This window comes from Callospermophilus lateralis, chromosome 4, assembly GCF_048772815.1.
Source record: "Callospermophilus lateralis isolate mCalLat2 chromosome 4, mCalLat2.hap1, whole genome shotgun sequence".
NCBI classification, from domain to species: Eukaryota; Metazoa; Chordata; class Mammalia; order Rodentia; family Sciuridae; genus Callospermophilus; species Callospermophilus lateralis.
Window position 1 is genome coordinate 160,323,762 of NC_135308.1, and position 13,372 is coordinate 160,337,133.

Consider the following 13,372-nt stretch of genomic DNA (forward strand, 5'->3'; position numbering starts at 1 on the left):
ACCTCAATGGCAGAGTTTCCCTGGGCTCAAACCTGAGTACAAAAATGGTCTTTGGAGGGCTGGGGTTGGGGTTGTGGCTCGAGGTAGAGCGCTGTATGTGTGAGGCTCTGGGTTCGATCCTTAGTACCACATAAAAATAAAATAAAGATATTGTGTCCACCCATAACTAAAAAATAAATGTTAAAAAATATATCTTTGGGAATACTTGAAAAGGCAATTTCCATCAATGAATTTGCTGATTTCCCAAGCATAGAGATCTCTCAATGAGACTGGCTGCAGTGCTACTGAATGTGGTTTTCACTACATCTATATTTTGTTTGTAGGTTGGTCTGCTTCTACTAGGATTTGAGCTACTTGAAGACAAGAATAAATGCTATTTCGGTTCTTTTTATTTCCACAATCCCTTAACATAATTCCTAGGAGGCGTTCAATAAAGTACGTAGATTAATATTAATTCTTTCTCTCAGATATCTCATATGCTGCTTCTTTATTTCTTTCTCACTGCCACTGCTTTGGTTCAGGCCCTCTCATTGCTGGAACTTAGAACACACCCCACTCTGACCTCAGTATTTTCTGCAAATAATTGCCACACTATCACAAAAGCCTTCCCACCAGGAATCTCTTTTTCCCACACAGGTATGGAACTAGCAGGTGGGTGGTACATGCCTGTAATTGCAGTGATTCAGGAGGCTGAAACAGGAGGATCTCAAGTCCAAAACCAGCCTCAGCAACTTATTGAGGACCTAAAGCAACTTAGCAGGGCCCTGTCTCAAAATAAAAAATAAAAAGAGCTGGGGAATTAGCTCAGTGGTAATGTGCCCCTAGGTTCAATCCCCAGTACATCCCCAAAAAAAGCACTCTAATGAACCCAGCATTCCTCCTTAGCATTATCTCCCTCTGAACTCAAGGAATAGGGAACCTCCATTGCCATTGATGAAGCAACCCATCTCCAGCCTCAATCACTACTTTTTTTTTTTTTTTTTTTTTTGAACTAGAGATTGGAGCCTGGACCTTAATCATACTATGTAAATGCTCTGCCACTGAGCTACATCCCCATCCCTCAATTACCTCTTCTTTACCTGGAAAGCTCCTAGTCTCCCATCAGAACCCAAATGTAATGCCTCTCTCATTTATTCATTCACTTATTCATCCTACCATCCTGCCCAGCTGATGGAAGTCCAAACAGGAGGAAAAGCAGGGGCCTGGGCCCAGCTTCAGCTCAGAGTGGTTGGGTTTGGGGGCAGGGTTTGTTATCCCAGGTAATCAAAAGTATTTTAGAACTAGGGATGTAGTTCAGTGGTAGAGTGCATGCTTAGCATTTGTAAGACCCTGGTTCAATGCCTAGCACCAAAATAAGAAGAAGAATCAGGATGTGGTGGTGCATGCCTGTAATCCCAGTGGCTAGGGAGGCTGTGGCAGGAGGATGAAAAGTTTAAAACCAGCCTTCCTCAGCAAGGATAAGGTGCTAAGCAATTCAGTGAGACCCTGTCTCTAAATAAAATACAAAATAGGGCTGGGGATGTGACTCAGTGGTTGAGTGCCCCTGAGTTCAATCCTTGGTAACTCTCCCCCCACCCCGAAAAAAAAGTTCAAAGGCAGCCTCAGCAATTTAGTGAGGTCCTGAGGAACCTAGCAAGACCCTGTCTCAAAAATAAGAAGGGTGGGGATGTCCTCAGTGGTTAAGCACTCTGGATTCAATTCCCAGTATAAAAAAAAAAAATAGGGGCTGGGGGTATATCTTAGTTGGTAGAGCACTTGCCTCACATGCACAAAGGCCCTGGGTTCAATCCCCAGCACCACCAAATAAATAAATAAAAATAAATTAAAAATTAAAAGACGAAGAGGAGAAGAAAGAGGTGCTCTATCACTGAGCTACATTCCTGGCACTTTCTTATTTTGAGGATCATGCTGGTCTAGATCTTGTGATCCTCCTGCCTTACCCTAGAGTTGCTGGGATTATAGGCATATGCTGCCACACCTGGCTGTCAGGCACTGCTTAAAAGCTGTACATGTACAGATGCTCCTTGACTTACCCTGGGGGTACATCCTGATAAACTCAATGTAAGTTGAAAATATAATAAATCAAAATTCATGTAAAGGCCTGGGATTGTGGCTCAGTGGTAGAGCGCCCACCTAGCACATGCGAGGCCCTGGGTTTGATCCTCAGCCCCACATAAAAATAAATAAATAAATAAAGGTATTGTGTTCAACTACAACTAAAAAATAAATATTAAAAAAAAAAGAGCTGGGATTGTGGCTCAGTGGCAGAACACTTGCCTAGCATGTGTCAGGCACTGGGTTCGATTCTCAGCACCACATTTATTTTTTTATTTTATTTTATTTTTTTTTAAGAAAGAGGAGAGAGAGAGAGAGAATTTTTTAACATTTATTTTTTAGTTTTTTGGCGGACACAACATCTTTGTTTGTATGTGGTGCTGAGGATTGAACCCAGGCTGCACGCATGCTAGGCGAGCGCGCTACCGCCTGAGCCACATCCCCAGCCCCTCAGCACCACATTTAAATAAACAAAATAAAGGTCCATTGACAACTAAAAAATATTTTTTAAAAAAATGCATGTAATACATCTGGCCTGCTGAACATCCATCATAGCTTAGATAGCCTAGCCTACTTTTTTTTTTTTTTTTTTTTTTTTTTTTTGTACCAGGGCTTGAATCCAGGGATGCTTAACCACTGAGCCCCATCACATCCCCAGCCCTTTTTATGTTTTGTTTTGAGACAGAGTCTCATTAAGTTCCTAAGTGATGAAGCTGGCTTTGAATTTACGATCCTCCTGCCTCAGCCTCTGCAGCTGCTGGGATTATAGGTGTACACCACCATGCCCAGCCACCTCACCTACCTTAAATGTTCTCAGAACACTTATGTTAGCCCACGGTTGGGCAAATTATCTAATATAAAGCCTGTTTCATAATAAAGTACTGAATGTGTCATTTTATTTATTTATTCATTTTTAATTTTTGCAGTCCTGGGGATAGAACCCAAGGCCCTGCATATGCTAGGCAAATGCTCTACCACTGAGTCATACTCCTTATTTATTTATTTATTATTTTCTTCCCTTTTTCTGTGTGTATGGTATGAGGAATCATCCCAGGGCCTTGTGTATGGAAAGTAAGCACCCTAACCCTGAGTTACATCCCCAGCCCTATTTATTTATTATTTATTTATTTATTGGTACTGAGGATTGAACTCAGGGACACTTAACCACTCAGGCACATCCCCAGCCCTTTTTTGTATTTCATTTAGAGACAGGGTCTCACTGAGTTGCTTAGGCTCTTGCTAAGTTGCTAAGGCTGGCCTTGACCTCACAATCCTCTTGCCTCAGCCTCTGGAGCTGCTGGGATTACAGGCTTGCGCCACCACACCTGGCTATTTTTGAGACAGAGTCTCACTATGTTACCTAAGCTAATCTCTAATTCCTAGGCTCAAAGTGATCCTCCTGCTTCAACCTCCCGAGTAGCTGGGATTACAGCAAGCTTCACCATGCCCAGCTGTCAGGTGGTTTATTGAATACTGTACTGGAAGTGAAAAACAGAATGTTGCATCAGTACACTTTTGCATCATCTTAAATTGGAAAATCATAAATCTAACCATTGTAAGTCAGGGACTGTCTATACTGTTATTTTCTTAGCAGCTGAATAAGGTAGGAGCTGCTATATCAGTAGAAGTGCATCTTAATAGTAGAATTGAGTCAGGGGTCTCAGAGACCCAGAGAACTATGGAAACCCTTTGGCTTGGAAAAACCCTTAATGGTTCTGAGGAAGACAATGTAGAACTAGGTGGAGAAGAGGAAGAGAAGCACCTGAGGTGCTGGAGCCAGGAATGGACAATGAAGCATGGACTCCTGACCAACAAGCCAATCCTGAGCAACAGAAGTCCAGTAACTGCAGCTCCATGAACAAAGAACAATCTGATTCTAATTCTGCACCCCAAAATATATAACTCAGGAAATGTCACCCGTCTCCCAACCATGTAAGCGTTGCAACCATCACCTTTTATGCTTCATCTCAACATTTAGCACTGTCCAGCAGTTATATGTGTTTAATTCCCAACAAATATTTTTGTAGCTTTTATGCATTCGTTATGATCGATAGCTTTTAATTAGCACCAAAGTGTCTTTCTAAGGACTGTGCAGAAAATTCAAATCTGTTTCACCTTATTTTATAAAGAAAATAATTTTTAAAAGAGAAGACCAAGTTTTAAAGAAAATAAATTTAAAATGCCTATTTAAGTTCATTTTGAAAGCTTAAGATCAAGGTTCTAAGGAGAAAAGCAGCTGTCAGTGTTTGTTTCATGACTACAACTCCTTCACTCTTCATATGTCTGATTAAAAAGTTGTTTTTCTTTTTTTTAAGGTAGGAGCTATCATCATCATCTCGTTTATACCATTCTCACTTATGATCTCCTTTTGCTTATCTAAGGCAAAGAGAGGTTCAGTAGGTCATTCAAGGTAGCACAGCTAATGAGAGGCAGAGCTGGGACTTAGACTCCAGAGTCCACGAAGGATCCTAACTTGCAGCTGTGTTGCCAAGAAGCAGCACCTGAGGAAGGCAGAGAAGCCTTAGCAGGTTCAAACAGCGACACTTCAGCTGGGTGGACAGTGGATGGGAAAGCGCTGGAGGCGGGGAGAGCAGGGAGAAGAGAGAATGTGGCCCCAGCTAGAGAAGACGCAGCAAGGCTGGCAGCCAGGGAGAGCTCGGTTGGGCAGAGTCCAGAGGTCTTCAGCGGTGGGATGGATGGAGGACTTGGGAGACAGAGGGGAGGAAACAAGGCCTGAGGACTTTAGCCAGCGGCTGGATGGGAAACTGGAGGAGGGCCAGGCTGGGGGTGGAGGCCACACTGAGCTTTGGATTCCCGTCGTCTTTTGTGGCATTCAGCTCACAGGATCGCCACAATGATTTGTTGGCACGATGGTTTACTCATTAGTAAGAACGAGGTTCCGGGCCTCTTTATTAATTCTCCACGTCGCTCCGTGGAAGATTCGAGGTAGCTTTCAAAACACACCAACGCCTCGGTCTGCAAGCTCCATGGCAGCAAAAGGCTTCTCTATCCTGTCCCTCCCTGTCCTCTGGGCCTGGCCCATGGCCAGGGCTTGTAAATCCGTGCTATTTGAATGGACAAAAGAAAAACCAAATAATTGCTATGGGTAAAGGAGTGAGGGAGAAACTGGGTTCGGAACTAATCAAGGCGGAGGGCCAGTCAGTCGGGTGCAGCGGCAAAGGGCAGGGCGCTCCCACGCCACCGCGCACGAGCTGAGCACCGCGGGAGCCGAGGGACCTCTCAGGGCCCTGTCGCCTCTCTGAAGAAAGGGGATGCTATCAGAACGAGTCTCAAAGGACTGACCTTCCGTGGAGGGCTGCTAAGAGAAGCGTCCTATGTGTCAAATGACAGAAAACCACGAAGCCGTGGAAAAGGGCGAGATGCCCTTTGAGTCCTGATACAGAAGGACCTTTGGGATGTTGCGAAAGCCAAACAGCGAGGTACGGAGCAGCTGGTGGGCCGCCACCCGGGGATGGAGCCCAGGGCCGGGCACACGCTAGGCCCGAGCTCTACCACGAGCCACACCCCTGTTTGTGTCAAAAAGGGAGGAAGATAATATTTATGTTGGTTTATGCACAAAATAGCTCTGAAAGGGTGTGAAAGAAACTGGTGACATTGGTGTCTCTGGTGGCTAAGGGGTGGGAATGAGGGTGGGGTAGGAGGGACAATTTTCTACCAAATGCCCTTTGGAAGCTTTGGTGTTTGGGCTCCTGGGAATGAGGTAGGAACAAAGAAATAAGGACAGCTAGAAGGAAGGTTCACAGGGAAGGGAAAAGAAACTAGAGCTTTATCATTTTTATTTATTTATTTGTATGTGGGGGCGAGCACCAGGGATGGAAGCCAGGGCTTTACACACTGAGCCACATCCAGCCCCCACTTTTTTTTTTTTTTTTTTGAGACAGGCTCTCAGTGAATCACCCAGGCTGGCCTTGAATTTGCAATTCTACTGCCTCAGCCTCCTAAGTCCTTGAGATGACAGGACGCAGACTAAAAACTTTTATTATTATTATTGTTTTTTGTAATGGGGATTGAACCCAGAGCACTTTGTCACTGAGACATAGCTCCATCCCTTTTTTATATTTTATTTTTTTGTGTGTGTTTGTTTGTTTTCCTCCTCCTCCTCCTCCTCCTTCTTCTTTTTGGTACTAGGGATTGAACTCAGGGGCACTCAGCCACTGAGCCACACCCCCCCAGCCTCTTCTGTGTTTAGAGACAGGGGCTCACTGAGTTGCTTAGCACCTTGCTTTTGCTGAGGCTGGCTTTGAACCCAGGATCCTCCTGCCTCAGCCTCCCAAGCCATTGGGTTTACAGGCGTGTGCCATCAGGCCCAGCTTGGAAACTTGTAACTTTAAGCCTAAGAAGCTCCGTGAACATCTTCACCTTTATTTCCCATGCCTGTTTTCCTGTAGACATAAATTCCTAAAAGGCCTATAAATCTTAAGAGTATTATGAGCCCAGATGATTCATTGCTACTTTACAGAACATATTTTTTTTTCAGACTTAATAACCCCAAGGAGGGGCTGGGGTTGTGGCCTAGTGGCAGAGCACTTGCCTAGCATGTGTGAAGTACTGGATTTGATTCTCAGCATGGCTTATGAATAAATGAATACAATAAAGGTCCACCAATGATTAAGAACATATTTAATAAATAAATAAATAAACCCAAGGGGAAATATTGTTGGAGAATAATGATATGAGTATATTCCATGTTACCTATGGACTGGATGATGTCAACCTAGACATCCTGGAAGTCCAGATCACATGACGGGCCTTGTGCCCCATCCTTAAGAAATCTGAGCTGACAAGACTAAGGTTACCTCCATGGACTTCTCCTATTCACTTTTTTTTTTGTACCAGGAATTAAACCCAGGGACTTGAACCCAGGGGCTTTTAACCACTGAGCCACATCCCCAGCCCTTTTTTTTTTTCTTAAAGAGAGAGGTGAGAGAGAGAGAGAGAGAGAGAGAGAGAGAGAGAGAGAGAGAGAGAGAGAGGTGAGAGAGAGAGAACTTCTTCAAACACCTTTTCTAAACTGAGAATGCAGCTGAGTGGCAGGCGCTTGCCTAATGCGCAAGGCCTGGTTCCATCTCCAGCAGTGCAAAACACAAAGCAAAAGCAAAGCCCCTCTTGTGTGGGGTTCACCTGGGTCCCCCTTCCCTCATTAGCTCCTCGCCCTACCTAATGTTGGCACCCCATGCCAGGGGGCCTGGCGGCTTTTCGTAGCATCCCTGGCTGGTGGCTTCCTGTGGCCCCTACAGCCCAGAGTCTCCGGAGCACCAGACTCATGCACCACCGCCAGCTACGCAGCCTGCCTGGGAGCCCAAGCTTAACCTGGCCCAAAGGGGACTCCTGGTTGTCACTCCAACAAACGTGCTCCCGTCAGCCTTCCCCATTTTGGAGGATGATTTCTCCATTCTTCCAGCTGCTCAGGTGAGAACCTGTCCCACACCCCACAGGAACCCCTGAGCAAATCCTGTAGCTGCTTCCTCCCCATAGACTCCAACCCCCCACACCTCCGCTGCCACTCTGGGGTCCCAGCTGCCCTCAGTCCTCACCTCGGACACCAAAGCTGCCCTTGAGTGGTCCTCCTTGCTCCAGCCCATACCCAACACAGAAGGCAGAGCAGATGCTGTGGACGGGAGTCCAGAATCCTCACTCCCGGGCTGGGAGGAAGCTCAGTGGTAGAACATGGCTTAGCACACACAAGGTCTGGGGTCCAGTCTGCAGCACTGTTGGAGAGAAAAGGAAAGATCTCTCTGTTTCTCTCCAGCCCCTGCAGGGCCCCATCTTACTGAGGTGAAGAGCCAGGGCCTTAGAGTAGCTCTGAGGGTGCCCCTGCCCATTACCCCTCCAGCCACATGCCCCAGTCTGGCTAGTGCTGGCCCCTGCCCTGCCTCTGGTCCACTCCCACCCTCATGCTTTCCTTGCTTACCTCTTCCAGCTCCCGGCTGTAATGTCACCTTGCTGAGGCTTCCTCTGGCACCTGGGTACCAGACTCACCAGCCTCCCACCCCTGCACCTCCCACCCCCATCCCCACCCCTGCCCTCCTTCCAAAGCGTTTATTGCCTCTGGTGTGACACAGGGTAATTGTTAGGCTGTGTTCTGGCCTCCCTCCCCCTGCTTGACTGTCAGCTCCACAGGGATTGTATCTGTTCTCTTCACTGTTCATTTTCTAGCACCTAGAAAAGTACCAGGCACACATCAAATCCGGGCAAAGATTTTCCGGATGATCAAATGGATGAGGGAGGAAAAGAGCAGAGTAGCCAGGCCTAGCCCTGCAGACCTGCCAGGGGTAGGAGCCTTTTAGCAGACAAGGCAAAGAGAAAATAGTCTTTTTTTTGTTTTTTTTTTTTTTAGTACTGGGAGTTGAACCCAGAGGGGTTTAACCACTGAGCCACATCCCCATCCCTTTATAGACAGAGTTGTTTAAGTGCCTTGCTAAGTTGCTGAAGGTGGCTTTGAACTCATGGATCTTCTTGCTTCAGCCCCCAATTCCACTGGGATTACAGGTGTGTGCCACTGCACCTGGAGAGAAAAACATTCTTGCTGACCATGTGGAAACTCACTAGGCGTGGGCCCAGATGTTCTCAAAAAATTTCCAGGCAAAGCCAGGAGTGTGGCACATGCCTGTAATCACTGTGGCTCTGGAGGCTGAGGCAGGAGGATCACAGTTCAAAGCTAGCCTCAGCAACTTCATGAGAGCCTATTTCAAAATAAAAAATAAAAAGGGCTGGGGACATGGCTCAATGATAAAGCAACCCTGGATTGAATTCAGATAAAACAAAACTTTCCAGGTGAGCAGGAATGGAGGCTCTGCAGAGCTGGGCTGAGCTCTGGACAGTCTGTCTGAAAACACTTGGGAACTCTTCTCATTTGGACCCTTTTTTTTTTTTTTGTACCAGGTACAAAAAAAAAAAAAAAAAAAAAAAAGTGGGCACTCAACCACTGAGCCACATCCCAAGCCCTATTTCATATTTTATTTAGAGACAGGGTCTCACTGAGTTGTTTAGCTCCTCGCCATTGCTGAGGCTGGCTTTGAACTTTTGATCCTCCTGTCTCAGCCTCCAGAGCCACTGGGATTACAGGTGTGGGCCACTGCGCCTGGATGGGCCCTGTTTTTTTTTTTTTTTATTATTATTTTTTTAAAAATTTGTTATGGGGTCCCACTATGTTACCCAGGCTGGTCTCACCACAGCCTCCCAAGTGGCTGGTACCACAGGCAAGTGCCACTGCACCCAGCTTCTTTGGGCATTTTCAAAATGTCCCTCCACGGAGGCAAAGGTGCAGCTTCAGTGCCACCTGGAGAGATCAAGGAAGGGCCCAAGCAGAGTGTGCCCAGGACATGGTTCTCTGCTCTGGAATGAGCTGGAAGTAAAGTTCAAGGTCCCCCAGCGTTAGGCGGGGGCCACTGGGTATGAGCCCTGTTCTAGGCATGGCTATAGTGCGGGGACAGACGAGAGGCACAAACATACAAGAGCCTCCCTCACACCACTCCTGAGAAAGGTCCTGAAGGTAACGTGATGGCGACCAGGGCTGCTGCCCTGGCCAGAGCATCCTGGAAGGCCTTGTCCATAAGGCGAGGCTGGAGGTGAGCCCTTGTCCTTGTGAAGGCCGGAGGCCGGAGGCCGCCGCCCAGAGTGCACGTAGGGACAGACGCTTGCTTTAGGTTTGGTTCACAGCCAGCCTGGCTCTGGGGTCAGACTGGCTGCCAGCCCAGGAGCTTAGGGCAGGGAGCTGTGAGGCCAGCTAAGGGTCAGGGTCCCCCCTGCTGCATCCCAGAGAGCTCCTCCTTGACCCCGAAGGAGTCCTAGCACCAGCTGCCAAAGGAGGGTCTCCCACCAGCCAGACTCCCCAACCCTCCTGCCTACGTTGATCAGTACCCTAGACATGAGCACCCCAGTCATTTAGAGGGGCCCTGTCGGGTGCCAGTTGTGTTGTCCGGAGGCAGGAACAAGGCGTACCTTCCCCTCCGTTCAGATGAGAAGTAGCCCTCTCGCCAAGCCCCGAGTCCCCCAGAGGGTGGCCCTGCCCCGCTGCTACTCCAGGCTCTGACCACGTCTGCAGCCTTAAGTTACTTGAGTGTGCAGATGCTCCCTGCCTGGGCACTGCCTGTCCGCCCCCTCTTCAGGAGACACTCTGCCCCTGGTTCACACAAGGCTGCTTCCATCACCCTTTGGGCTCAGTTATAGGGCCCCTTAGAGAGGTCCCCAGCCCACATCTCAGCAGGCGGACTCAGCTCCACGGATTCTGCCGTCTCTCCCAGTTGGTTTTGATCATTTGTGATCAGACATTTCTCTCTAGAGGAGATGTGACCCTCGTGAACTCAAGGAGCTCAACTTCTTGGTCCATTGATGGATTCCCAGAGCCTAGACCAACTGGCACAGAGCAGGTGATTAACAGAAATTTGCTGAACGTATGTGTGCACGAACAAATGAGCTCTCTGAAAGAAAGAGACCTGGTAGTAGTGGTTGGACTGGAGAAGACACTGGTGGAGGAGGAAGAAAGGGCCACCTAATTTGCTGGGCAAAAATGTAGTACAGGCTGGAGACAAGTTCTAGGGTCAAGAAGGCAAATGTCCAGGGATGAGAAAACACTTCAAAGGCACTGTGGCATAGCCGAAAGAGCAAGGGTGTAATGAAACCAGAACCTTTGCATTTCCATATGAGCTGTGTGATGCTGAGCAAGTGTCTTAACCTCTCTGTGTCTGAGCTTCCTCGTCATCTGTCAAGTGACAGCAGTGTTTTAGGAGTCTGTGTACTATAAAGAACTACGTGGCCTCAAGGCTGTGTTGGTTCAGGCCTGGCCCCTGTGAGTGGGCTGAAGGTAGGTAACAAGAGGGGCAATTTCAACTCCCATAGAGTCAACAGGACTCAGGGGCTGTTCGGCTCTAGCCACCTCTCAGAATCTCCATGGGGAGGGAGGCTTTTGAGGAGATGAGTTTTTGAATTCTCAGCTTTTCACAAAAATAGCCTCCACGCGGAGCCCCTGGTTTCAAGCAGACGATTTCTTTGTTACTCAGCGACTGGTGGGTGGGTGGGTGGTGCCGGCTGCTCATTTCCTGAATGAACAGCTGTGCCCTCGGCTGCGGGGGATAATCATCACACCACTTCACTGAGGCCCAGCCTCCTCCATTCACTGCACTGGCTGCTGGCGGTCCTGCGCCCATGTTGGCAGCCAGGAGGGGCCTGGGTGAAAGAAACTGGATGCCAAGGGAGGGGCTGAGGTCCTCAGCCCTGGCCCTGGCCTCCTCTGCAGTGAGCCAGGCCTCAGCCTCCTCAGAAATGGACTTCACGGCCTCCTGGCCTCCGAGCCTGTGTCATTCCTCTCCCTCCCCTCCCCTGTCCTGCCACGCCAGCCTCCTCCTCTGCAGTGCCAACATGCACACCCCCCAGGCCTCTCCCCACTGTAATATGTCTCTGGTTTCTGTCAAGGGTGGCTCCTTCTTGTCACTTGGAGCTTAGAGAAGTCCTCCTTGGCACCCCTGGCTGCTGGCCCCTGGCTCAGCCATCAAAAGGTCAAGGTGACTGGGAGGAGGGCCTGCCTGGGCACTGACATTCCCGCCCAGGTCCTGACACTGGTTCCGATAGGCCAGGCATGGACCGGGGTCCTGCCGATGGAGAGGGGAATGATTCCCCAGGTGCCAGCAGGGAGGCAGTTCCAGCAGATAGGACAGGTGTCCACTGTGGCCCCAGCCCTTCTTCACAAGGGCAGGCTGGTGTGTTGGGAAGTCACAGGTCCAGAGGACAGGACCAGGCTCCTGTCGGCACCGAGGAGCCCTGTGACCCCAAGAGGGCTCCAAGCCTGTTTCCTCATCCAGGTGAGCCTCATGGAGCTGTTACCAGAAGCAGGCGAGGGGTGCCTGGGAGGGCATTTTGAGAACTGAAGAAGACAAAGAGGCCAGCAGAGAATCTGAGGTGAGGAGGGAGCTTCCTCCGTGGAGATCTTAGGTCAGGGCCAGGATGAAGTCAGAAGGCTGGGCCTGCCTCTTGTCCCATCAGGAACTGAGTCTCATTGTTCTGGGAGGTTCTGGAAGGGCAGGGAAGTGTGGCTGGTGCTTTATGCCCCTGGGTCCAAATACCTTTCTAACCAGCTGAATGACACAGGCAAGACCTTCCTCCTCACTGACCCCCTTTCTTCCTGTAAAATAAGGATGACAAAAATAAATCATTGGGGAGCTGGGGATATAGCTCAGTGGGTAGAGTGCTTGCCTTGCATGCACAAGGCCCTGGGTTCGATCTGCAGCATCACAAAACAAAACAGACAAAATAAATCATTGAGTCGAGTCTGATGGCACACACCTGTAATTCCAGCTACTCAGGAGGCTGAGGCAGGAGGATCTCAAGTTAGAGGTCAGCCTGTGCAACTTGGTGAGACCCTCAGCAATTTTTGAAGATCCTGTATCAAAATCAAATAAAAAAGGCTGGGGGTGTTGCTCAGTGGTAGAGCACCCCTTGGTTCAATCTTCAGTACCAAAAAAAAGAAAAAAGAAAAAAGAGACAAGAATAAAATTATTGGGTGATTGTGAGGGTGAAACACATTACCTCACAGGTAGGACAACTTTAGTGCTTCTTACACAGCTATTTTATTAATCACTTTTAATTTTCATAGTTGTTTCTCTTTCCACTCCCACCTCCTTCTTATTTATTATTATTTATTTATTTATTTTTGCAGAGCTGGGGATTGAACTCGGGGGAGCTTTACCACTGAGCTACATTCCCAGCCCTTTTTATTTGATTTTGAGACAAATTACTGCTAATTGCCCAGGCTGCCTCAAATTTACAATCCTCCTGCCTCAGCCTCCAGAGTAGCTGGGATTACAGGTGTGTGCAACCACACCTGGCTTCCTTCTTAATTAATTAATTTTTGCAGACCCTGTCTTAGAATAAAAAATGGGGGCAAAAGGGCTGGGGATATAGCTTAGTGGTTGAGCACCCCAGCGTTCAATCCTCAGTACAGAGAGAAAAAAAGAAAATGTCGCCTGCCCAGTGGTACTAAGGCACCAGCAGGGAAGGACTTCTTTCCAAGCCAAGGCTGAGGGGAAAGGATGGGAGGAGGCAGAGGCCCCATTGTGGAGGCCTCCTCCACCCAGGCCCTGGGCTCACAGATGTTGTTGCATTTTGGCCCCAACAATCCTCAGGGGAGACTCAGAATGATAAGGGGTTTGGCCAGGGACACACTGTGGGGCTGAAATTCAAAACTGGCTCTTGTCTGATGTGAACCCTGGGCTTCCTTTAGGAGCAGGCAGCTGTCCAGCAGGGTGCTGTGCCTGGACTGGATCAGTCCCCTCTGCCAGTGTGTGTGTGTGTGTGGGGGGGG